Consider the following 27047-nt stretch of genomic DNA (forward strand, 5'->3'; position numbering starts at 1 on the left):
CAGGCAGCGAAGGACAGTGATTCCTGAGCAATGGGAAACAAACAAGGTGAACTCTACGATTGTCCCAGTTCACTGCATTAAAAGTTTCCAGGCCCAGCATCAGGAAAGGGAACCCAAGAGGTGCCCAGAGAACTCCCTAAGTTGAGGAGATGGAGCTGAGAGTTCAGGAAGGCCAAAGCAACTAGGGTTCACAGGACAGAGTCCTGGGGAGGAGAGAGCTATACAAAGAAGGAGCCCTAAAGATGTGTGGAGGGCCATCAAAATCCTCGAGAAGAAAGCAGGCAAAAACCTCTTTGACCTTGGCCACAGCAACTTCTTACTCAACACATCTCTGGAGGCAAGGGAAACAAAAGCAAAAATGAACTATTGGGACCTCATCAAAATAAAAAGCTTCTGCACAGTGAAGGAAACAATCAGCAAAACTAAAAGGCAACCGATGGAATGGGAGAAGATATTTGCAAATGATGTGTAAGATAAAGGGTTAGTATCCAAAATCTATAAAGAACTTATTAAACTCAACAACCAAAAAATAAATAACCCAGTAAAGAAATGGGCAAAAGACATGAATAGACACTTCTCCAAAGAAGACATTCAGATGGCGAACCGACACATGAAAAAATGCTCAGCATCACTCATCATCCAGGAAATACAAATCAAAACTACAATGAGATACCATCTCACACCTGTAAGAATGGCTAAGATTAACAACTCAGGCAACAACAGATGTTGACAAGGATGCAGAGAAAGAGGATCTCTTTTGCACTGCTGCTGGGAATGCAAACTGGTGCAGCTACTCTGGAAAACAATATGGAGGTTCCTCAAAAAATTTAAAATAGAACTACCCTAAGACCCAGCAATTGCACTACTAGGAATTTATCCAAGGGATACAGGTATGCTGTTTCAAAGGGACACATGCACCCCAATGTTTATAGCAGCACTATCAACGATAGCCAAAGTATGGAAAGAGCCCAAATGTCCATCGATGGATGAATGGATAAAGAAGATGTGGTATATATACATACAATGGAGTATTACTCGGCAATCAAAAAGAATGAAATCTTGCCATTTGCAACTATGTGGATGGAACTAGAGAGTATTATGCTAAGTAAAATTAGTCAGAGAAAGACAAATATCATATGACTTCACTCATATGAGGACTTTAAGACACAGAACAGATGAACACAAGGGAAGGGAAGCAGAAATAATATAAAAACAGGGAGGGGGACAAAACATAAGAGACTCTTAAATATGGAGAACAAACAGGGTTACTGGAGGGGTTGTGGGAGGGAGGATGGGCTAAGTGGGTAAGGCGCATTAAGGACTCTAGTCCTGAAATCATTGTTGCACTATATGCTAACTAATTTGGATGTGAATTAAAAAAATAAAAATAAATTAAAAAAAAAAAAAAAAGATGTGTGGAGGCTCCATGTCACATATTCAGCACATGCACATGAGAAAACCACATGAGCCTCGAGAGAGAGCAATTCCAAAAGACTAGGATTAACAGTACCCAGTGCACATATAGGCCCATTGCACCAGCCAGATTGGAAAATCCAATAATTCTGGAGGCACTTGTTATAATCCCCAGGAGGGCCTTGCCTCAGTAATGGGGAATATCCCAAACTAAACACTGCTCCATTCCCATCCAACAAATATTAAAAGAAAGGCTTGAAAAAGAATCAAACTGTTTCCAAGTAACTGAACTGTGTGTCCCAGAACAAAGCTCAAGAGTATAAGAATACGAAGGGCACCTGGGTAACTCAGATGATTAAGTGTCTGACTTCCTCTCAGGTCATGATCTCACAGTTTGTGGGTTCAAGCCCCACATTGGGCTCTGTGATGACAGCTAGCTCAGAACCTGGAGGCTGCTTTGGTTCTGTGTCTCCTTCTCTCTCTCTGCCCCTCCCCCACTTGTTCTCTCTCTCTCTCTCTCTCTTTCTCTCTCAAAAATAAATAACACATTAAAAAATAAAAAATAAAAAGAATACAAAAACATCTAACACCCAAAAATATAAAGGTACAACAATGTCTAGCACCTAATAAGAAATTGCCAGGTATGCAAAGAAGAAAAATACAAAATGAGAGGAAATCCAACCAATCAAAACCATCTCAGAGCCTCAGCAATAAGACAACAAAAAGAATTAAAAGGCATTCAAATTGGCAAGGAAGCCTTCAACCCAAAAGACTCCACCAAAAAATTGCTAGAACCAATATATGAATTCACCAAAGTTGCAGGATATATCAATGTACAGAAATCTGTTGCATTTCTATACACCAATAATGAAGCAGCAGAAAAAGAAATCAGGGAATCAATCCCATTTACAATTGCACCAAAAACCATAAGATACCTAGGAACAAACCTAACCAAAGAGGTAAAAGATCTAAACTTTGGAAACTATGAAACCCTTAGGACAGAAATTAAAGAGGACACAAAGAAGGGAAAAACATTCCATGCTCATGGACTAGAAGAACAAACCTTGTTAAAATGTCTATACTACCCAAAGCAATCTACACATTTAATGTAATCCCCATCAAAATACCACCAGCATTCTTTCCACAGCTAGAACAAACAATCTTAAAATTTGTATGGAACTACAAAAGACCCCAGATGGCCAAAGTAATCCTTAGAAAAAAAGCAAAGCTTTAGGCATCATGATTCTAGACTTCAAATGATATTACAAAGCTGTAGGCAGCAAGATAGTATGGTACCAGCACAAAAACAGATACATAGATCAATGGAACAGAATAGAAACCCAGAAATGAGTCCACAACGATATGGTCAACTCATATTTGACACAGCAGGAAAGACTATCCAATGGACATAAGACAGTCTCTTCAACAAATGGTGTTGGGAAAGCTGGACAGCAACATGCAGAAGAATGAAACTGGACCACTTTCTTACACCATACACAAAAATAAATTCAAAATGGATGAAAGACCTAAATGTGAGACAGGAAACCATCAAAATCCTAAAGGCACAGGCAACAATCAGTTTGACCTTGGCCATAGCAACTTCCTACTAGACACATTGCTGGAGGCAAGGGAAACAAAAGCAAACATGAATTATTGGGACTTAATCAAGATTGAAAGCTTCTACACAGCAAAGGAAATAATCAACAAAACAAAAAGGCAGCCTACAGAATGGGAGAACATATTTGTAAATGACTTATGGAAAAAGGGTTAGTATGCAAAATCTATAAAGAACTCATCAAACTCAACACACAAAAATCAAATAATCTAGTTAAGAAAGGGGCAGAAGACATGAATAGTCATTTTTCCAAAGAAGACATCCAGATGGCTAACAGACACATGACAAGATGCTCAACATCACTCATCATCAGGGAAATACAAATTAAAACCACAATGAGATACCACCTCACACCTGTGAGAATCGCTAGAATTGACAAAACAAGAAACAACAGGTGTTGGCAAGGATGTGGAGAAAAGGGAACCCTCTTGCACTGTTGGTGGGAATGCAAACTGGTGCAGCCACTGTGGAAAACAGTATGGATGTTCCTCAAAAAGTTAAAAATAGAACTACCCTATAATCCAGCAATTACACTACCAGGTATTTACCCAAAGGATACAAAAATACAGATTTGAAGGGGTACGTGCATCCCAATGTTTACAGCAGCACTATCAGCAATAGCCTAATTATGGAAAGAGCTCCAATGTCCATCAACCGATGAATGGATAAAGAAGATGTGGCATATATGTATACACAATGGAATATTACTCAACTATCAAAAAGAATAAAATATTGCCTTTTGCAATGACATGGATAGAGCTAGAGTGTATTATGCTAAGTGAAATAAGTCAGAGAAAAACAAATACCATTGGATTTCACTCATATGTGGAATTTAAGAAACAAAACAGATGAGCATATGGGAAGGTGGGGGAGAAGAGAGAGGAAACAAACCAAAAGAGACTCTTAATGATAGAGAACAAACTGAGGGTTGATGGAGGGAGGTGGGTGGGGAATGGATAGGTGATGGGTATTAAGGAGGGCACTTGTTTTGATGAGCACTGGGGTGTTGCATGTTAAGTGATGAACCACTGAATTCTATTTCTGAAGCCAATATTGCACTGTATGTTAACTAACTAGAATTTAAATAAAAATTTGAAATAAATAAGTGAAGAAACAAAAACACAAAAAACTCAGAACTAAAAATGAAAGTTAATAAAATATAATTTTAAAAAACCAGAAGTGAAACCTATATTAGCATTAGTAGGGAAGGACCTTAAAACCAGTTGTAACTGCATTTCATTTGTCCAAAGTTAAGCAGACACAAAAACAATATTTAAAAAAAAAAAAAATAGAGTGAGATCCAAATGAAAATTCTAGAGATAAAACTGTACTGTGTGATGTACAAAATGTGTGGATGAGATTAATTGTAGATTAGACATGGTAGAAAAAAACATTAGTAATCCTGAAGACCTAGCAGTAGAAACTATTCAAAACAAAATACACAGGGGTGCCTGGGTGGCTCAATCATTTAAGCATGCAACTCTTGATTATGGCTTAGGTCATGATCTCATAGTTCATAAGATCAAGCCCCACGTCAGGCTCTGCACTGACACCATGGAGCCTGCTTGGGATTCTCTCTTTCCCTCACTCTCTGCCCCTCCTCCACTCATGAGAGGAAGAGAGAATCCCAAGCAGGCTCCATGCTGTCAGCGCAGAGCCCGACGTGGGGCTTGATCTCATGAACCATGAGATCATGACCTGAGCCAAAATCAAAAGTCAGACACTTAGCCAACTGAGCTGCTCAAGTGCCCCTGAAAAACAAAATTATAAAAAAAAAACACACACAAAGAAAAAAGAATTTTTTTTTTAAATGGAGAGAACATCATTGATCTATCAGACAAATTCAAGCAGCCCAGTAAACACGTGGTTGGGAGTCTCCAAAGGAGAGGATATAGGAGAGGGTAGGAAAAAAAATACATGAAGAAATAATGGCTGAAATTTTTTCAAATTTGATTTTCTAAAAAAACTATAAACCAACAGATCGAAGAATCTCAAAAAGCTCCAAACATAAGAAACATGAAGGAAACCACCTAATGGAATTGTTCAAAATCAGTGACAAAGAGAACACTCTTAGAAGTATCCAGAGAAAAAGACACATTATGGACAGAGGAACAAACATAAGAATGACAGCAGATTTCTCTCTGGCAACAATACAAGCAAAAGCCAGTAGAGCAACATTTCTGAAAGCAGTGAAAGAGGGGCGCCTAGGTGGCTCAGTCAGTTAAGCGTCTGACTTCAGCTCAGGTCATGATCCCACAGTCCATGAGTTGGAGCTCCACGTCGGGCTCTGTGCTGACAGCTCAGAGCCTGGAGCCTGCTTCAGATTCCGTGTTTCCCTCTCTCTCTGCCCCTTCCCCTCATGCTCTCTCTCTCTCTCTCAAAAATAAACATTAAAAAATAATAAAAATTTGAAAGCAGTGAAAGAAAACCCAGAATTCTATACCCACCAAAAACAAAGATAATATTAAAACTCTCTCAGGAATATATAAAAGCTCAGAGAATTCATCTTCCTGTACAGCAAAAAATGTTAAATAAATTCCTTCAGGTAAAAGGGAAATGATACAGGAGAGAAATACGGATCTATGGAGGAAAAGAGGCTAGAAATAGTAACTTCATTGGTAAATATACAAGAGTCTTTTCTTATACTCTAACTCTTTAAAAGATAAGCAATTGCTTAAACAAAAATAATAAAGTAATGTGGAGTTTACAACATATGTAAAAGCATAATGTATTACATCAATAGCAAAAGGCTAGGAAGAAAAAATGATAGTATACTATTATAAGATTTTTATACTCTGTGATGTGGTATAATATCACTAGAATGCAGAATGTGAAGAATTAAAAATGTATGCTGTAGGGGTGCCTGGGTGGCCCAGTCAGTTGAGCGTCCGACTTTAGCTCAGGTCACAAACTTGCATTCATGAGTTCGAGCCCCACATCAGGCTCTGTGCTGACAGCTCAGAGCCTGGAGCCTGCTTTGGATTCTGTGTCTTCCTCTCTCTCTGCCACTTCTCCTCTCTCTCTCTCTCTCTCTCTCTCTCTCTCTCAAAAATAAACAAACATTAAAAAACATTTTAATTAAAAAAATGCACATTTTTAATTAAAAAATGTATGATGTAAACTGATACAATCACTAAAATAATAAAAAAAAAAGCAATAAAGGAAATAAAATAGAACCATAAAAAATATCCAATCTAAAAGGCAGGGAAAACAAGAAATAAAGAGCAAATAGGACAAATAGAGAACAAGATGAAAGACGTAAATCTAACCATACCAATAATCCACTAAATATTAATGGTTTAAACACCCCAGTTTAAAAGCCAGAGATTGTCAATTTGGATAAAAAAAGAAAGACTTGATTATATGTTGCCTATAAGAAATGCTCTTTAAATATAAAAATACCAATAGGTTAAATGTATAAGGATGGGGAAAGATATATCATGCCAACACTAATTAAAATAAAGGTGGAATGTCTATGTTTATATCAGACAAGAAAATTTCTATCCAAGATGGTGTCACAGTCGAATTCTACCAAACATTTAAGCAGGAAATATTACCATTTCACTCAAACTCTTCCAGCAAGTTGAAGACAGAATACTTCCCAACTCATTCTATGAGACCAGCATTGCCCCAATATCAAAACCAGACATTAAATACAAGGGGGGTGGGAAGGAGCTACAGACCAATGTTAATTGTGAACATAGATGTAAAAATTCTTTTTAAAAAAATTAGCTAATCAAATCCAATAATTTAATAAAAGGCTCTGTTCTCATTACATCCTATCAAGTGGTGCACAATTTTGATTTGTCTCCCTACAGGCAATGTTAATTTTCATCACTTCTTTAAGATAGTTATCCACCTGGCTTCCTCACTTAAAGCTACTTATTTTTATAAGTAGCATGTGAGGAAGCACTACCAAATTTTAGAAATAACCAGTTCTTTACAAATTCTCAATTTATTCATCTTGTTTGTTTTTGTGCACTTGGACTCACGAATGTCTGCTTTTTTCAATAGATCACAATCCGTTATTATCATTGTTTAACAGCCTCCCTGAGGTATTCTGACCCATAATAAACTACACATGTACAATCTCATATTTTTTGATATATGTATACATTCATGAAACTATCATCATAATCAAGCTGGTAAGCATATCCATCACTCCCCAGTGTCCTTTGGTCAAGCCCCATCCCTCTATATACTTTCCATCTCCAGACAACCACCACTCTGCTTTCTTTCAGTAGTCAAGAATTTTCTTGAGTTTTATATAAGTGAAATCATACAGCATATACTTTTTTTTTGGTCTAGACTTTTTCACTCAACATAATTTTTTGAGATCCATTTTGTTGCTGCATGTTATCAACAATTTATTGTTGATTTTTCTTACTGAGTAGTATTCTACTGTATGAATGTATCAAACTTCTTTATTCGTTTGTGTGCTGATGCACATTTGGGTTGTTTGCAGTTTAGGAGTACCAATAAAGCTGCTATAAACATTCATGTACAAATCTCTGCTCAGACATATGCTTTCATTTCTCATTAAATGAGAAATGTAATGGTCAAATTGTATGACACGTATATGTTTAACTTTTTAAAAAATTAAACTGTTTTCTAAAGTGGTTGTGCCATTTTACATTCCCACCAGTGTGGAAGAGCTCCTCGACATCCCCCAACACTCGGTGTAAGAAGTCTTTCTCATTTTGGTCATTCTCATACATGTGTAATGATATTCCATTATGGTTTAAATTTGTGTTTCCCTAAGACTCATGTGTTAAGCATCTTTTCATGTGCTTATTTGCCATCTCTACATCTTCTCTGGTCAAATGTCTGTCCAAATCTTGTCTGTTTTTTAATTGGGTTATTTGTTGGTTTTTTTTTTTTTATAACTGAGTTACAGAGTTCTTCATATATTCCACACATAAGTACTTTATCAGATATACGATTTGCATATGCTTTCTCCCAGTCTGTAGCTTGTCTCTCCTTTCTCTTAACAACATCTTCCAAAAAGAAGTCATTTTTCATTTTGATAAAGTAAAATTCACCACTTTTTCCTTTACGGATCATACTTTTGGCATTGTACACCTAAGAAATCTTTGCCTATCCCAAACTACAGCCATTTTTCTATGCTTTCTCCTAGAATTTTTATAGTTTTAGGTTTTTACATTTGGGTATGTGATCTATGTGGAATCAGTTTTCGTATGTAGTAGGAGGTATGGATCAAAGTTCAATTCTGCATCAGAATATCTAATAGTTCTAGCACTTTTGTTGGAAAAAAATCTTTCTAAACTGAATTGCCTTTGCACCATTGTGAAAAATTAATTGTTCATATATGTGTGGGTCTATTTTTGGACTCTCTAGTCTGTTCCATAGATCAGTTTGTCTGTCTTTACACCAATACCACACTGTCTTGATTACTATAGGTTTATAGTAAGTCTCGAAATCAAACAGTATTCACCCTCTAACTTTGTTCTTCTTCAGTGTTATTTTTCAGCACTGATTCCAAAACCCTCTGCATCCCCATATGAACTTCAGAATCAGCTTGTCAATTTATACACAAAAGCCTGATAGGATTTTGACTGGGATTCCCATGAATCTATCGATTTATCTGGGGAGAATGGACATCTTAGCAATATTGAGTCTCCCTACCCATGAATATAATACACCCCTCTCCATTTATTAGGTCTTTTTAAAATTTTCTCTCAGCAATGTTTTGATTCATATATATCACTTTAGAAATTTGTCCTAAGAAATTAATCTAAGACATGGAAAACAGTCCATGTACAAAGATGTTCAGCACAGTGTTAGTTATAATGGAAAAACATATGTAGACGCATCCTGAAAGTGGGAAAAAGGAAAAGCTAAGTAAATCAGGTAACAGTCACACAGTGAGTTAAACTGCTTTTAAATGGACTACAGGACAACATGGAAAATACTAAGGATAACAAGTTAAGTGAGAAAAACAGTTCATCATATTGATAGGATACTGTGGATGTAACAGAACAGTATTAGAAGGTATATAAAAATCATGATGAGTTTGATTTGGTGAAATTATAGGTAATTGCTTCTTGAATCTCTAAATTTGTTAACATAATTACTGATTTAATAATTGCTTTTCTATTTTTAAATTAAGAAATAATTCACATACCATAAAAGTCACCATTTTAAACTATATAGTACAATGTTTTTTTACTATATCCAATAAGTTGTACAACTGTCACCTCTACCTAATTCTAGAACATTGTTTTATGTTTATAAACCAATTATATTTTTTTAGCCCCACTTCATGTATTTGTGAAGTCCTGAGTCTTTGCAATGAAAAAATTTCTGTCTTCAATCAGTCTATCGTACTCATTAATAGATGATAAACGTTGTGAACATCCAAGTATGTACAAGTATCTTATCATCTAATGTTTTACTAACATCTAATAATGTATATTAAAATGAGGATCAAATTTAAGGTGCCAAATGACCTGTCAGCATAATGGAAGCACAAATAGGTCCTTGATTTATAATTTTCACATATTATTCTCCATAATCATTCTTTCTGTTTGAATTACTGACTCACTCTACCAGCATAGAATATAAGCTGCTAAAAAACAAAATGTTGGTCACCACACACTCCGTACTACGGGTCCTCAGTAGTAAATGCACAGTCCTTTACAGTGCATGAAACCTTTCACACACATTACCTCACCTGATCCAGGTAAGAGCCCTTGAAGGGGGTGGGGGAGCATACTATTGTTCTCCCCATTGCACAGATGAGGGAACTGAGGCTCAAAACAGTTAGGGGTCTTGCCCGGATTACTGAGCCAGTAAGCAGTATATCCAGGGTTTGAGTCACTGTTGTACAATTCCAAAACCTGTCTCCTACTAAATTCTGCCGCCCCCCCAAACACACTGTTAAATATTCCTCATGGATTAGAAGGAAACTCCAGGCAGCCAGTGCCTGCTATGGGCCCTCAGCATTGCCCTCCCTATGTGCTCACAATCCCCCAACTCCCACCCCTTGCTGAGCCTCAGCTATTTCCCACAGCCAGGCCACATGGCCACCACAGGGCTTGATCATGTCTGGGCTCCCAGGAGCTGTTCCAGTAAGCCGGCTACAACACTAAGACCAGGAACAAATTCACGAAGTCACGGAGGCCTGGAAAGCACCAGTCATACAGAAATCAGAGAACTATTGAGTGAAGGAAGTGAGCAAGGCCCAAGAAGCATAAGTTCTCAGTGCGGCAAATGGACAAGGCCACCGGCTTGTGCAGCCCAAGGAGGCAGGCCCAGGAAGGGGCAGGACACTGGCCACAGTGGGAAAGGAGGACAACCTTCACTGATAACCCTCCAAAAGTCTCCAGGGCCTTCGGCATGAAATTCAAACTCCTACCTGGGCCAACGAGGCCCAGCACGATGCAGCCCAGACGCCTGCCAGCTTCATCTCTTGCCCTCCCCTCATCAGCTATCCCCCAACCCAGCGCACCATACTCTGCCTCCCCCCCCCCCCCCGGCCTTTGCACAGGACACTCCACAATCTCACCATGCCTCACTTCTTTTCACCTGTCAAAACCCTCTTCGGCCTGGACCCAGGCCTCTCTCCCCATCCCCCCTTTCCTCCCAGTCCCAGCCTGGCCCCTTCCACTCTCTTCCCCGCCAGCTGCCAGCCCCTCGTTCTTACAGATGCAGCTACCGCCTCCCCCATCACAGAACTAACAGCAGAGCCCAGAGTTCTAGCCCCAGTGTGGCTCAGCCTTCCATTCGTCTGTGCCTCCCTGGAACAAAGCCTGGCCCAACCCATGCTGCACCTCTGTGGCTATGATCATAGGCTCTGCTCTAGATGACAAACAGCAGGGAAGCAACCGCACACATGGCCAGGTTGCAACCAGACCGGGCTGGGCCCAAGGTGAGAGGCCCAGGGCAACAGAGCTTCCAAATGTGAGGGATGATGCTGGAGCCATCTTCCAAGGAGGGCAGCCTCCTTCCCATAGTCCTCATCCCTTTCTCAGGGAGCAGACAGACCCCAAGAAGGCCTCCTCGAGGGTCTGAAGCAGAGGTTTTATTCTCTGCAACCAGGCAAGACTGAACTCAGTGATGATTCACTCAACAGAAGCCACACGCCCATCACCACACAGCACCCAGGCAGCCCTCCCCACCGCTGCCATTCCTTAAAAACTCTCCAAGGGGGCTCTGGACACCGCTGCCATCAGGAAATGCCACTCTACCAGGAGGCAAGGTCAAATAATGCCAGGGGCAGACCATTCATCCTGCAGGAGTCACCCCTGGCCAGACTCCCAGGACGATCTTGGACTCCTCCAACTCTCCAGGCCTCCCTGTCAAGGCCACCCAAAGGGAACCACTACCGACAGCCTGCGCAGCTACACTAAGGCATGGAAGTAACCACAGCACAGCTTTCGGGTCTGGGCTCTGACTGGGCCCTGCCGTCTAAGCCCATAGGAGAAATGGGTGTGAGGGACAGGGCTGGCACCAGCTGGGCACTGACACCCAGTCTGCAGACTAGGAACACACTGGCATAAGGGAACAGGGACCGTCTAGGGGAGATGTTATAGCAATGTTCCGATCGGAGGAGAAACCAGGCAAAATGGTCACCAGGACTCCATTTGGCAGCTGGCCCTCGGAGAACCACAGCAGGCCTCCAGGGTTTCGTCACATGTCCGAAACCAAAGCAAACTTCTGTGAAGTAGGACATCCAGAAGAGCAGGCATTGACAGACCTGGCACCATCTCACACCTGATTATTGGTACTACGGGAATTTTCATCACCAAATTACAAATTCCTAGAGTACTGCAAACCTAGAAGATCGCAGAGCATTCAACAGGGAAGGACAAGAGCAGGTGTCTAAATTCTGCAGAGGGGGTGACTATCTAGCAAGAATCTAAAAGGACAATAAAATAAAACTTAATGTTTAGATTAAGTTACTAATATTCATTTACTATTTACTAGGTGTTAGGTTCTCATCTAAGCACTTTATATGTGTGTTATCTTATTTCACTCCATAACCACCCCATAAGGTAGGCACAATTATTATCACCTATTTTACAGATGAAGCAGCAATGGCTCAAAGAAGTTACATCGCCCAGCCAAGGGCACATAGCTAACTGGTGGCAGAGCTGGGATCTGAACCCAGGTAGTGTGACTTTAAGACCGCAACGCTCCCTAGCAACAGTGAAACACTTATTAGAATACCTAGCTCAATCAGAAGAAAAGGTTCCAAACCAGAACTCAAGAACCCTGGATTCCGGACCAATTCTGCCTCTAACTTACCACTCCTACTGTACAAGTCCTGAACAAATCCTCCCAGCTTTCTGGACCTCAGATGGCCTATTTGTAAAATGAGAGGTTGGACAGCAGCAGCAATAGCGTGGGTGGCATACATGTCTCCCCCCTATTACCATACCCATGGCTCACATCAGACATCAGCGACCAACCACAACACACAATCACTGAGCCCACGTGAAGACATGCTCATTCTCTACGCTGCGGTCAGACAACCACTACCTACAACTGGAGTCAGCAAATGAAATGCATTTGCCTTCCCAGAGCTAGATTGTTTCTAAGGTGTCTTCCGACTCTCAGAATTTACAAGTGTGTTACTGGAGTTCTAAAGGCAAAACTTTAATTCTAGTCCCACTGCAACCAGATCATCATTACACCTCAGTCTTCCGTCTGCAAAATGGACATTATGTTACACATGGCCAGCTCTACTTCTTTCATCTTTAGGATAAACAACGCCCCAAGCCAATGCCTGATCTGTGTTATACAGACTGTATCTGCTCTCAACATGGTCCTGCCAGGCCCCTTTCCTCTGCTCCTGTAAGGGAACCCGATAAAGAGGAGATCCAAGGCCATGGCAGGATGACATGACAGGATGAAGGGATACAGGTTCCTTTGCATTAAGCACTGTGTTTCCAGAAAGTTCCAAATACACACTAGAGGTGATAATACCGGAAATTATCCGTCGTTGCCACCTTGGCAGGAGTTTCTTTACCTGTCCGTTTTTCCAGCCTCGGCAACTGAGAGAACAGAGTTCTATGAAATGGGATACGTTCCAAATATAGGTTCTGTTTCAGAGAAGGCCATCCTAAAAAGAAAGTTGTAGGAGGGGGCATTTGGGGAGGGCAGCTGCTAGTGGCTGAGAAGGCTTCATGAATAAAACATGCATCACAGCTGCCAAGGATACTTGCATTTTAATAGAGAACAGAGTTTTAGGCCAAAGGAATTAATCTCTAATGGTAGAATTACAAGCATCAGCAATGATTTAGGGAGGTATTAAGCAAAGAAAGTTGTTCCAGCATCCCTGAAATCCCAACAAATGAACTGATGTGAGTGCGCAAGCCCTCAGCAAACATTGAATGTGCTGCAAATTTAAGGGATTAATAATATTATTACTGGCAACTTGTGACTCTGCCTGCCAGTGAGCAAGCCTGCCACCACACAGACAAATCCAGATGCCCACAGGAGCCCAGGACATGCACTCTTTGGTCTGGAAAGCATCCATTTGGGAACCTAGTTGCCAGAAAAACTGAAGAGAACCCTTCTCTCCATCTGCCCCTTAATCACACACACTGAGAAGATGCATAATTAATTTGTTCTCAACAGTTGCTCTGTGGCTAGAAGAGCGAGGGCATTTCTGGAATGGCAATTACAGACAAGAAGAATAAATGTTAGGCCACAAGCAGAATAACATATCCAGCCAGCCTGCTTCCCCTCCCTTCTCCATCATCCCTGTTCAGGCCATGGGCTTGGGTCGTGGACAGGAGTCTTTTTCATTTTCTCACAGCCTTGAGATCTTGGGGGCTGGTAGCAAGGAAGAGAAAGCAAGATCCTCGATACAGGGAAGGAGGCCTCACTCTGACCTCAGAAAGAGGGAACACGTGCAAAGCACATGTGCAACGTCAAGGTCAGTGGTAGGAGCATTTGGGGGGACAACATAACACATATAGGAATTAGAAGAAATTAAAGAACTCTCACTAATTTCATGCATTGTGATAATGAGGGGAATACTTAGAAAACATCAGCTATTAGAGATACACGCTGAAATTACAGGTGAAATGGCATGATTTCTGCAATTTAAAATTCTTCAGCAGAAAAAAAATAAGTGAAAGAATTATAGCAACATATTTTAGATCTAGGTGCCAGGGTTCATCATATTTCCTACTTTTTAATTGCATTTGAATTTTCATACAGGAGTTTTTTTTGTTTTTTTTTTTTTAAGGTTCAAAGACAGATCCTAACTAGCCTGCTGTTCTTAACCCTTCCCTGTGGCCGAGAAACCCTATGTTCTTCCCAAGCCGGCCTCTCCCGCCTCATTTTGTACCACTCGTCCTGTGATTCACTCTACTCCATCCCATTGGCCTCCTTTCAGGGCCCTGAACAAGCCAAGCTCATTCCCATCTCAAGGCTTTTAGGCTGCAATCTTCTCAGAGGGCCAGCTTCATGGGCACGTGACCAGTGCAGCCACACTTGGAAGGCCTACCCTTGGGGGTGCCTGGGTGGCTCAGTCGGTTGAGCGTCCGGCTTCGGCTCAGGTCATGATCTCACAGTTTGTGAGTTCGAGCCCCGTGTCGGGCTCTGTGCAGACAGCTCGGAGCCTGGAGCCTGTTTCGGATTCTGTGTCTCCCTCTCTCTCTGCTCCTTCTCCCGCTCGTGTTCTCTGCTCTCTCTCTCTCTCTGTCTCTCTCTCTCTCAAAAATAAACATTAAAAAAAATTAAAAAAAAAAAAAAAGGAAGGCCCACCCTTGGAAGGACCCCACACTCATGGTTTAATGTGGAAGACAAAATACTGCCTGCACCCCAACAAAGATGCCCACCACCTACTCGCTGAAACATGTGACCATATTACCTATGCGGCAAAGGGGAAGTAAAGTTGCAGATGAAGTTAAGGTTGCTGATAGCTGACCTTGAGCTAGAGAGATGACCTCAGATGATTAGGTGGTTCTTTCAAGTGGAAGAGGGAAGTGGAAAAAGAGAACCAGAGAGCCGGCAGCAGGAGAAGGACTTGGCCGGATGTTGCCAGCTTTGAAGATGGAGAATGGGGGCCATGAGCCAAGGAATGCAGGCAAGAAAAACAAGTGAGTTCTCCCCAAGAGACTCCAGAAGGAACACGGCTCTGCTGACGCATTCATTTTAGTCCAGAGAGAAGCTTTTCAGACTTCTGACCTCCAGAACCATAAAGGAATAAAGTAGTATTTTATGCCACTAAGTTTGTGGTAGTTTGTTATAGCAGCAGTAGGAAACCAATACAGTAGCTGGCTTGAAATTCTTCATTTTATCTTTGAATTTGTGTTTTGCAAATGAAGCCAGATGGGACAAAGCAGCAGGCCCCAGGGGGATTCAGCTCCCACACACAGTCCCACCTCCCCAGCGAGTTCTTGGCTGACCACACCCCACCCCAGCCCCGTGCCCTGGTTGCACACAGTCTCCCCACCACACAGCCAAGCTGCTTCTCCACTCACAGTGGCAATCATGTCACACTGGTGGAGAAGACCTGCATTCTGCCACTATCCTCCGTCCCCGCTGGGGGCTTGAGTGTAAGTTTAGGCAGGGTAGACTCACGCACACGGCACACAGTATCCCTCCCCAATTTAGACCAGCTTCACCAGGGCAAGTTCAACAGGAGACTCAGCAGGGATCCCTCACCCACCCCCAACCCAGACCCTGAGCACATCCCAGCACTGAGGCAGCAATCTCTTGGGGGCTGCCCATTCATGGTGTGTTGGGGCTGCAGGGCCACGGAAAGGGGAGACTAACTTCCCCACCCCCAGCCGGAAACCCAAAGCCCCATTTTGCACTAAGCCCTATAAATGAGGCAGCCCGTCCTGCCTCTTCCAGCAACAATACTCTCTCTGCTCTTCACCTGCTGCTCTTCCATCACTTTCCCGTGTCAACTGGAAAACCTACACCAGAAACCCCTTCCCCAGCCCAGCTTTGGTCGCTCTTTATTCCATGACCACAGTTTATCTCTTTTTGGACATTCAGCAAGAGCCAACATTATCTTGTTTACTTAACTCACTGATGCACTAAAAAGAGCCCACTGTGTGCCAAGCACTGTTTTAAGTGCTGAAGATACAGCAGCAAGCAGAACAGACACCTGCCCTCCTGGAAAGGATGTTCTCATGAGTTCCACCGCTGTTAAATATCTCCTATCCCCTCAAGAATAGACCACCGTATACCTAACACCTCGCACAGTGCCTGGCCCATAGCAGGTGTTCAATTAAAATTTGCTACGTAATTGGCTGTGTGAACACTGAGTGGCTTAGGTGCTCTGCACTGTGATCAGGCAGAGCCTGGAGACATCCCTCTTCGTCCTACAGAGTGTGGGGCATGGGATCTGAGGGTGAGGGAGGGGGCAGTACCCCAGCTTCCGAGACACGTTGCCTTAAATTAGCCTCACATATGTCGCACCATTATCAGTCAACAGTTTATTTGTATATTTAAGTGAAGTTATTCTGCTAATTGGACATATGTCTCACGGTTCTACAAGGAAAAGTCTATTAAAAAGTCTTGCTGTAACAGGCAAGAGCTTTGAGGGTAGTTTTTATTCAGGGACAGGAAGGGAGCTGAGTGGATTTTAATTTGGTAGAAAATAGCTGCTTGGGGCCAAGACAGTGAGAAGCAGGGAAATCAAGAACAGGCTCTTAGATTATTAGTGTGGTTAACAAGCGTCTCCATCAACCTTATAGCTGCAGACTGCCTTCCACCAACTTTATTAGTTATTTCACGGCCTTCCATCTACCCCTGCTATTCTAGCAATTCCCATTTTGGAGACGTGGACGCTGAGGCAGGAGAAATGCATCCCACCCCTGCCAGTAGGAGTTAGGCCTCACAGCCCCTGTGGCCTAACCTCCTGAGTACATGAAGATGTGAGAATTTCGGAGTCAGGAATAAATAGCTCAAAGGGTTTCAGGAACAACAGTAGAGGGCTGAGGGGGTGGGAGAGAAGGCAAGGAAAGCACTGGTTTGTCAAGACTTGACAAATAGCCCAAACTCCCTTGCACAATAAGGAAACCCATGCCTTGGCTGCTGGTCTGGAGGAACCCTTGAAGCTCATCCAGTCCAGATCAGAGAGCCAGGAGTCACACAGTTATAAACACAGGCTTGGGAGCCACACTATTTGTGACTAAATCGAAGACCCTGTAGTGGGTCGAATGGTGGCACTCCAAAAGATATGCCTTTGTCCTAACCCCCTGGACTTGTGATTATGACCTTATTCAGAAAAAAGGACCTCTGTAGATGTAACTACAGAGAATCTCGAGATGAGATCTCTCTGGATTGCCCAGATAGGCCCTAAACCCCATGACAAGTGTCCTCATAAGCAAGAGAAGACAGAGGAAAAGACTGGAGTGATGCAGCCACAAGGCGTGTCTGAAGCCACCAGAAGGAATACGGCCCCACTAGCACCTTGATTTTGGACTTCTGGCTTCCAGAACCGTGAGAGAATAAATTTCTGTTGTCACTGGCCACCCAATTGGTGATAACTTGCTATGGCAATTACAGGAAGCTAATACACCTGCTTACTAGCCACAGACCCTTGGACAAATCACTTAATCTGTTTCTTCATCTGTAAAATGGAGATGATGACAATAGTATCTACCTCAGATTGTCGTGAAGTTAAAAGAGATAATATAGAAAGAACCCTTAGTGCAGTGCCTTTCCCACAGGATTCAATCAATGTAAACACCTGTTCTTAACATCAGAAGCCTGCCTGGGGAACTCATTAAAAATACAGCTTTCCAGGCCTCACCCCAGAATCACTGGAAACAAATCTTTAGAGTACAGAGTCTAGGAATCTGCACTTTATAAGGCTCCTTTATAAGACCCTCAGGGGTCTCTGCACTTTATAAGACCCTCAGGGGTCTCTGATCGTGTGACAAGTTAGAAACCACCAGTGAGCTGTCACATTCCCACTTCCATAACAGACAGAATCTCTTCTGTTTCTGGAAAGCTGCCCTTCCAGATACAGATTTCACAGCTGTCCCTGGTAACCCATTGCAGTACTAAATTACCTTTGCAGTAAGAAAGTCCTAGTTTATGGCATCTCTCATCACGTAGCATCATCCCACTCCCCAGCACTACCCCGTTCCCCAGCACTGTTCAGCACAAGTAGAAAACAGCTGGGTCGTGGTGGAATCACCCAATCCAGGGCAGGAAAGGCAACGGTGTGAGGTTTTCAGTGGGGAAAGCAATAAAGTAATGAGAAGCCCAGCACAGCTAGTCTGAGATGGAGTCTGAGATGGAGTCTGAGATGGAGTCTGAGATGGAGTCTGAGATGGAGTCTGAGATGGACAAGGGCAGTTTCTCCAGCTGGGGTTCCTCCAGCTCCTGCCCCATTTGATGTAGGCTAACCTTAACATAGCACTATCCCTGAGAAGCAGGGCACTCTGGCCTCCTCCACCCCCCCCACAAGAACCAGGAAGCAGGGGCAAGTGGTGATCAGGTCAGTGGCAGGAAGAAGCCAGCCCTGTGTGCCCAGGCAGCCTGTGTAAGGCAAACGAGGAACTGGCTAATGCCATTAATTGCGCTGACCAGTACAGAGAGATGCCCAGCACATGGCAATGGCATCCCATCACCAGAAACACAAGGGCTTATTTTATTTCATTTCAGCTGTGGCCTCTGGAAAGAGATCATGGTTTCTGAGCAGCAGCAAATACCATCCTATCAGGCAGCTTCAAGTCTGAATCAGCCTCAGGAGATAAATAGGGTGAGCTAAGACAAGAGAAGAGCTGGACAGAGTGGCGACACCCAGCAGGGGAAAGACCGAGGCAAGGATGGGTGCAAGCCAGAGTCTGGCCCAGCATCTGCTACAGATGCTGCAGCCTGCTTCTTCAAGGGGTGACCTGGCACCAGTGATAGCGTGCACAAAGACAGTATAAGCAGCAATTTCAGGTGGTACCCAGGGCACTTCTTATTTGCATATGCAGACCCCCAAAAAAGAGACAGCTAGTCTATCAAGCCTGTAATTTTCCTTAGAACAAAACCAAGTAAAGGAAAAAGTCAACAGGATGAAAAATATCATATAAATACATGAATAGTTGGTTACAAAGAAGTACATAGGAAGGCCAACCAATGAATTCAAAATAGTGCTTGCTTCTGCTTTTGTAGGAGGAAGGCTGGAATCAGGGTAGTACCCAGGAGGCTAAAATTGTATGGGTAAGGATTGTTTCTGAAATTATGCAGTGAGTATACGAGTGACCACTAAATTATTTTCTATACCTTTCCTTGGGTCTCATACATTTCACATGCTTTTAAAAATACAAGGGGTATGCAGGTCCATAGGTGGCTGATAAGTCTAGAGCAATCAAGAAGACAACTTGACATTTGCACGCCTTGTCTGAGAACTACAGAGAAGCCACCGCACAGCGAGTGCAACCTCCAGGGAGAACCCCGAGTCAAGCCACATTTCCCTCCAGGGTCCCCAAGGACAGAAGGAGACCCGCCACATCTCTCCCCAGACCATGCCTAGGTCCCAGTTCCTACTTCTGTGGAACTCTTCCCGAATCAGGGCCACTGCAGAAAGTTCTGCAGGTTTGCAATGCAGTACTCAGAAAGGTCTGGGTACACAGAAAGCTAAAAAGGAGGCACTGGCTGCCATTTCAGACTCTGGCTCCCTGTTCCACAGGCCTGGTCCTTAGATGACCCAAGCAGAGCAAATTAAATGCAGCTCATGCTCCTGCAAAAATTATCACAAACTCTGAGAAAGCCAGTCACCAAGACAGCAAGGATTCCATTTCTCTCTTCCTCTTCTGTATAGAAGACTTTCTGACAAATGTTCCAGGATGAGAAATGAAAGCAGCAAAAGGGGGTCTTAGGGACAGAGTACATGAAAACTCACCAAAAGCTTCCACACCAGGTTTACCGTGCACACACAGAGGAACAGTGGCCCAAGTAGATACCACTACACCAGAGGAGGCCTTCCTAGGTATGCACTCCACCCTCACCCCCCAAGATGGGTTAGGAGCCCCTCCCATGCAAGGCTCTTACCCTCCCCACCCCCCACTCCTTGGCTGGAAGTTAGCTGCTGTCAGGAGCCAAAGCTGGAATGAAGACAAATCGATCCTTCTGCAACTGGTGATTTCATCCCTGCTTCCCCCACTGGACTGTGAGCAACTGGAGGGCAGAGGTCAAGTCTTATTTCCCTTTACATCTTCTGAGGCTGAGCCTCATGCAAGCCCTGGCACAGAGCAGGCTCAGTTAAGGTTTGTTGAAACAGATGGCTGGAAGAACGGTGAAGACATGTCCTGCTTTGGCCAGGACAGTCCCCAGGTTTCAGAGAATATGCCTGAAGAGCCAGACACTGCTACAGTTCCCCCTGCTGGGCAACAAGATCTTTAAAACACTTCTTGAGTCATCATACCTTCACTAAGCTGGTAGCACACTTATCCTCAAAACTGGCAGTTGTTCCATAGCTTACGAGTTGAAACCCTTTCCCAAAGCAAGGAGCTAGCATCTACGGATTCCTTTGGAGGGTCTATACCTCCCTCCACTAGGAAATGCAAATTCCAAATATTTGTTGAACTAACTCTTTGGTTGGTTGATTAAATACAAAAAGGAATTCCCGGGGCACCTGGGTGGCTCAGTCAGTTAAGCATCTGACTCTTGATTTCAGCTCAAGTCATGATCTCATGGTTTCGTGACTTCCAGCCCTGCATGGAGCTCTATGCTGATAGGGCAGAGCTTACTTGGGACTCTCTCTCTCTCTCCCTCTGCTCTTCCCCTAATCACACTATCTCTGTCTCTCTCAAAAATAAATAAACTTAAAAAAAAAAAAAAAAAAAAGGAATTCCCAGGAGGAGGTTCTATGGCCCTTCTTCCTCCTCCTCTGTGTTTCCAAACCCATCCCAGCAGGACCACAGCCTCAGGGCTCACACCAGGGGAATGGAGCCAGGGGAGAAGCAACTCAGCAGCAGCAGCTGGTTGGCAAGAGTGGCTGCACAGGCGACTTTGGTTACCCTTTCTATCCAACTTGGTGCTTTCCCCCAGGTTGCAAATGGATAAACAGGGAGACAACCAGGTGTTAAAGTGCAAAGAACATGAGATCAGGCAAGATCTAGATGTCCAAGTCCAAGCCCAAGATCTGCCACAAAACTGCAGGGTCAGGGGAGGGGGGGCACTTAAAGAAATCCTATCACGCCTCTAGACCTTCAGTTCTGTCTGTACATCAGAGGCCTGAGCTAACTCGTGCTGAAAATATCTTTCTCAAGGTCAATGACATAATTATAAATAGAGTTATCCTCCCACCTAAGCCCCTTACTCCACTCCTCTCATCAGTATCCTTTTCCCCCAAAACACCCTACCACATGCCATGGTTCTAAAAGCTGACAACATATGATCCTTCCCTCTAAATGCAGATTTCAGTAATGTTGAAATTGTTATCCCACACCCAAGCCCAAAGCTGCCGTGTCCCTAAACAAGGTCAGGTATAAATGTTAGCAGAATTTAATGGGCACAAAAGGTTCTTACAGCAACCTCTTATCTGCAGGTAAGGACTGCTGGTGAACCTCCTATCTCTAAGTTATATAGGAGCCCCACTAGGGGTGTACTGCTCTTGACCTCTCTTCTCCCTCTCACTCCCCGTGGTAGGACGAATCAGCAATCAGAATGGTGAGTTGGGGAAAGGAAACATTTCATGCTCAGTCCACCCCTTCCACTCCCCTCCCTTTTTGGGATCTGTACACACCCGCAGGACACTGATACTCAGCCCTTCCCTGCCCTAAGAGGCAGGCTCCCATGTGAGAGGCTTGTCCTGTCACGAATGTGCCTGCGTGGCAAGTCTATCAAATTCAGGAGTGAAAGTTCAACAAGCCTACTTGCTCACAGACCCAAGACACAGGCACCAGCCCAGCATTTATCAGTGATAAAGCCGACATTTTGAGCTCTTCCTGGCAGAGACCTGCATCTCCTTGGTTTTGCTTCTCAGACAAAGAGGAAAAGAGTATTAATTGTTACCTCCTCCGGCCCAAGTCGTAAGTACTAGAACAATTAATATGACACACACACACTGCTGACCTGAAGCATCTGATACAACAGAAGCCCAGTGACCTACTCAGAAACAAGAAATTGGATTCGGCTAAAAAAAAACTTCCCAGTCACAGCAGCAGCTGAGGTCCCTCCTACATTAGGACTCTGATTAACAAAGAAAGATGCACCACCTGTGATCTCACTCTTTCCCTATACCTCCCTCTCTCTCCCCCTGGTCTCCCCCCACCCTCCGGCTCACATGCTTCTACTCATTGTCTATAGTGCAGAAGCACAAAAAAATATTCAGTGACTGATGACTTTAAGCATTCTTATTCCCTGAAGGCTTAAAATATTTTACCCAAGAACTTGCCATAGCTCCCTACTACATCTGGTATAAAACTTGGCCTCTCGTCCCTCTGTGACCTAGCTCTAATTCTCTTTGCCACTATGCCCCTTCACTCACCCATACCCTAGTCCCCAGTAACATCGAACTAATCTCTGTTTCTTATAGACAATCCCCAAAATTTTACCCATCAACCTCAGCCAAAATCACCTGTCCACAGTGTTACATGTTTTAACCCTACCCCCTTTCCAAACCCAGCTCAAATACTTGCTTAACTCATTCAATCTCACCTAGCTTGGGCCACTCTCTCTGCTCTGATATACCTCGGGAGTCTTAACTGTCTTAGGGTATATTAGGGTTGAACAAGTGTACATGAATATATTATAGATAATAAGAGGCAGGTTTCTCACTGTCAGAGAAGTTACACATAAGGAATGGGAGAAAGTTAAAATAAACTCTATGATGTTAGATTGAAATTGGAGATATCAGTATGAACTCATGGTTTTTTAATAGATGAGTGTGTGTATGCATGAGTAAGTACACATACATATATTTCCTAGCCCTGTCTTCTGGGAGGGCCTAGAAACAATGGCACTCTGGGAGCAAAACACAGACCTAGCACCAACATCTTGGTTTCTAAATACCATTCTCCAAGAAAAGGAGCCAGGGCTCTTTGGAGAAGTGATTGATCCTGGGGCTGGGGCTGGGGCAAGGAAAATACAAGAGGAGTCTGGGGCTTAGAAAGATAGGATAGTGCTCACTATTAACAATAGCCAAAGTAGGGAAAGAGCCCAAATGTCCATCGATGGATGAATGAATAAAGAAGATGTGGTAAATATATACAATGGAGTATTACTCGGCAATCAAAAAGAATGATATCTTGCCATTCGCAACAACGTGGATGGAACTAGAGGGTATTATGCTAAGTGAAATTAGAGAAAGACAAATATCATATGACTTCACTCATGAGGACTTTAAGACACAGAAAAGATGAACACAAGGCAAGAGAAGCAAAAATAATATAAAAACAGGGACAAGACATAAGAGACTCTTAAATATGGAGAACAAACAGAGGGTTACAGGAGGGTTGTGGAAGGGGGGGATGGGGTAAATGGGTAAGGGACAATAAGGAAATCTACTCCTGAAATCATTGTTGCACTATATGCTAACTAACTTGGATGTAAATTAAAAAAAGAAAAAAAAGATAAGATAGTGCTCAGTAAAGAATTGAGACATACAAAAGGACACAGGAATCAACCTGAAAGAGCTCCTAATGACCAAAATTAGAATAATTGGAACAATGAACTGATGATTGCTTTGGATTGGTACCTGTAGAATAAAATAAATATCCATGAGTTCACAGTGACAAAAATAATTAAACAACTGAAGGAGAAAGGATGGCTCACAAAAGAATGCCAATTAACAAATGGAGAAATAAGGAAAATAGGAAATCATTAATTTGTTCATCAAAACGATAAGGAGTCGCTGAGGCAACCCTTGTGCACTTTGATCTCCTCTCTAGCTAGATTAAATAATCCACAGTATTTAATTAAATAAAGCTTCTCACCTCTTACAAATTTAGCTGAGGCAAAGGTCACGGCCCCCACTTTACAGACAGGGAAGTACAGGTGCTTGGTGGCAGATCATGAGCCTAAGAACCTGGCTCCAGGGCCAAAATGGCTCAAATACTACTCTGCACAATGCAAACCTCTCCTCACCCTATTTAGACCTTGGAATTTCTATTTCATTTCTTTCTTTGAATTACCAGACCTTTTGTGATCAAAACCTTAACTGTGTTTCAAGATCCAGCATGCTTCTTATGCGGTGCCTGGGTGGCTCAGTCAGTTAAGCACCTGACTTTAGCTCAGGTCATGATCTCATGGTTCATGAGTTCAAGCCCCGCATCAAGCTCTCTGCCCACTTTGGATCCTATGTCCTCTTCTCACTCTGCTCCTCCCTTGCTTGCACTCTCTCTCTCTGTTTCTCTCAAAATAAATGAATAAACTTTAAAAAAAAAATCCAGCATGCTTCTCCAAGAATCCCCAATGTATCAGGATTCATTTGATTGTAAGTAACAGAAAACTGATCTCAAACCATCTGGAGCAAAAAAAAAGAATTTTCTGGCACATATAACTAGAAAGTCTATTTCAGGTTCAGCAAGATCTAGGGACTCAAATGACTACTTCTCTCCACAATACTGACTCCATTCACAGACAGGTTTTCCCCTCATGGTGGCAAAATGGCTTCCAGCAGCTCGAGTCAACATCCTATACCCACAGCTAATACAGCAGAAAAGGCAGTGTCCTGTGGGGGATACCCCCAAAAGTCCTGGACCTGATGTTCACTGACCAATACTGGTTCAAGTGCCCGTCCTTGAACCAATCTCTAGGACCAGAGGAATGGACTCTATGGATGACCTAAGTCAAGTGCCCCCTCTTGGAGCTGAGGATGGGGTGAGCCTCACTCAAACCTCATGGTGACTACATGAAATATGAGTGGGTCCCCAAAAGAAGTTTTGGATGCTACTTCCCAAAACAAGAATAGCTCTTGAACTGAAAATTTAATGTATGTCTACCACACCCCAACCCCTTGGTCAGAATCAACGCAGTCCCGCCTCCTCCAGTCCAGTCTGGACATCCATACCAGCTGTGACTTCTTTCTGCCTTGTGGACATACTGGTTCACACCTGTCATCTCTGTTTATAAGCATCCTGGACACCGAGAGTCTGGTTCTCCAAAGCCCTGGGGCTTTGCCACACCCCCTCAGCTGCCCAGCAAAGTGCCACTGAGTCCCTAAAAAACACTACTTCACTTTGACTCCTACCCCCTCCTGATGTGAAGCTGAGTCACTGAGATACCAGCCAGATGAGCGCCAACCTTGAAAGTGCTTCTCTAAGTCACTGTCTCTTGGCTCTAGCATACTCCGGGACCTGGGGACACTGGCTTGACAGGTGAGATAATTATGTTTTACCCTTCACTCATTCTTTTATCAGTCACGAAGACAAGAACAGATAAGTGTTCCAATGGAAGAACACACTCCTGCAGTATTTATTCGTGCTCTTTAGTGCCAGCCAGCTCCCCTTCCCAGGCACAACTCCCAGGGACCAGTCTGCACCCCTGTTATCGGTGCCAACTACCACATGCTGCCCTCTTGTCAAATATCACACTGCACCTTCCTTCCTGCAACCCCCAAAGTCGTCAGCTTCTCCAGGAGCTGCGGCACCACTGTCTTTCAGATGACTTACACGTGAGGGCAACTGTCTGCACATCACCCATCCCCTGTTCCTCTGCAGAGCACTTGCCCCTGTGTCTCGGCCTGGCCTCTGTGCAGAATGTCACTCTGGGGGCCCCAAGGCCCGGAGCACTGGTTAGATGGAGAAAGAGGGGCCGGGAAAAGCAGAAGTTTGGCATTAAGTCCCAGAAATGGAGGGCTTTGAGATTTTCCAATACAAACTAACATTTCGTTCATTCATTTGTTCAACAAACCTTTATTCAGGACCTACCGTGTCTGAGGTACTGCTGTAGGTGCTACAGACATGGAGATACACAGACAGACCAAGTCTCTGTCCTCATGGGAGAACATCTCCCAGTAGACATCGGACTTACTTTTGAAACCTGCTGTACATTTACATTTCACAATGCACCCTCTCAGATATCTATATAATCTGCAATATGTGGCATAGCCAACTGCAGTCTACAGAAAGGAAAATGGCAGCTCCAAAGGCTAAATGACCATCCCAAAGACAGAGCACAAACTCAGGTCTTCCGAATACAAACCTAGCACCCTTTCTAGGTCCTCTCCCAAGGAAGGAGCTAGCAGGGTGCAGCCTGAAACAGATATTAAGTCAACTCAGTCCTAGGCATCATCTCTAGAAGTAGAAAATATGGAAAAGATGAGCCAATCCCTGGCCTAAAAGAATCTATATTCTAAAGTGAGAGACATGTAACCAATTATCATCTTTCGTAGGAATAAAGGCGACAGAATGATTAAATTCAAACAGGAAGATATCTCTGGAAGGATACACAGGACAAGATGATCATCACTCCCAGGCAGGAAAACTAGCTATGTGAAGAACAGCAGGAGGAGGATCATTTTCTATGTTCAAATGTTTCTATGTTCAAACTTGGAATCGCATGCCAGGTGAATCTAGTTCCCATTAAACAACACTTTGAGGACGCAATCAGCCAAATCCTGAATATGCAAAATTCTACAGGACAAATGATCTGCTTTCTTCAATAAGCAAATAGCTCAAAAAAGGAGGGGGAGGAGGAAAGAGAGATATTATAGATTGGAGAAGATTTTGGTTGCTGTTTCCTAATGCAATATATGCCACTTCATTTGGATCCAGATTGCAATGAACCAACTTTAAAAAAAAAAAAAAACATTTTGGGGACCAGGGATATTTGAGTATACTCTAGATATTAGAAATTATTAAGGACAGGGGCTCCTGGGTGGCTCAGTCGTTAAGCGCCAACTTTGGCTCAGGTAATGATCATGTAGTTCGTGAGTTCAAGCCCAGCGTCGGGCTCTGTGCTGACACAGCCTAGAACTGCTTCAGATTCTGTGCCTCCCTCTCTCTCTCTGCCCCTCCTCCACTGATGTTCTGTCTCTCTCTCTCAAAAAATAAACATTAAAAATTTTTTTTAATTAAAAAAAGAAATTAAGGACATATTATTAATTTTGTTAATTAGGAGTATGGTATAGTTTTTTTAA

The 27047-nt window shown here is 43.2% G+C and overlaps 1 protein-coding gene across 1 annotated transcript in view; it reads right to left on the reverse strand.

Moving 5' to 3' along the window:
- ADCK1 (aarF domain containing kinase 1) overlaps window positions 1-27047 on the reverse strand; it is a 121620-nt gene that overhangs the window by 78143 nt on the left and 16430 nt on the right. The gene's annotated exons all lie outside the window — the stretch shown is intronic.

This window comes from Panthera uncia, assembly GCF_023721935.1.
Source record: "Panthera uncia isolate 11264 chromosome B3 unlocalized genomic scaffold, Puncia_PCG_1.0 HiC_scaffold_1, whole genome shotgun sequence".
NCBI classification, from domain to species: domain Eukaryota; kingdom Metazoa; phylum Chordata; class Mammalia; order Carnivora; family Felidae; genus Panthera; species Panthera uncia.